This window comes from Sinocyclocheilus rhinocerous, unplaced genomic scaffold (genome assembly GCF_001515625.1).
Source record: "Sinocyclocheilus rhinocerous isolate Xijiao unplaced genomic scaffold, SAMN03320098_v1.1 scaffold3912, whole genome shotgun sequence".
NCBI lineage: Eukaryota > Metazoa > Chordata > Actinopteri > Cypriniformes > Cyprinidae > Sinocyclocheilus > Sinocyclocheilus rhinocerous.
In genome coordinates this window covers 28,856-29,135 of record NW_015635565.1, presented here as the reverse complement: position 1 = coordinate 29,135, position 280 = coordinate 28,856, and positions in this window count along the sequence as shown.

The following is a 280-nucleotide window of genomic DNA, read 5'->3' as shown; positions in this document are numbered from 1 at the left end:
GGATTTGGATCGGTCTCGTCTGACCGATACCCCGATCCAGCAGAAAATGCCAGTATCGGAGCAATACCGATCCTGAATATCGGATCGGCGCACCCCTACCTGATATTTTATTTTCAGCTTTTCGATTATTTCCTTCATTTTTATTCGCTCGCATCACGTCAAAAATGAAAACGCCACACGCTTTACCATCTATGGCACTCAAACTAATATTAGACGGTCGTCTTTTGTAATGTTGACTATTCGAATCACACGTTGGTGTGTGTCACAACAAGGCCAGCTA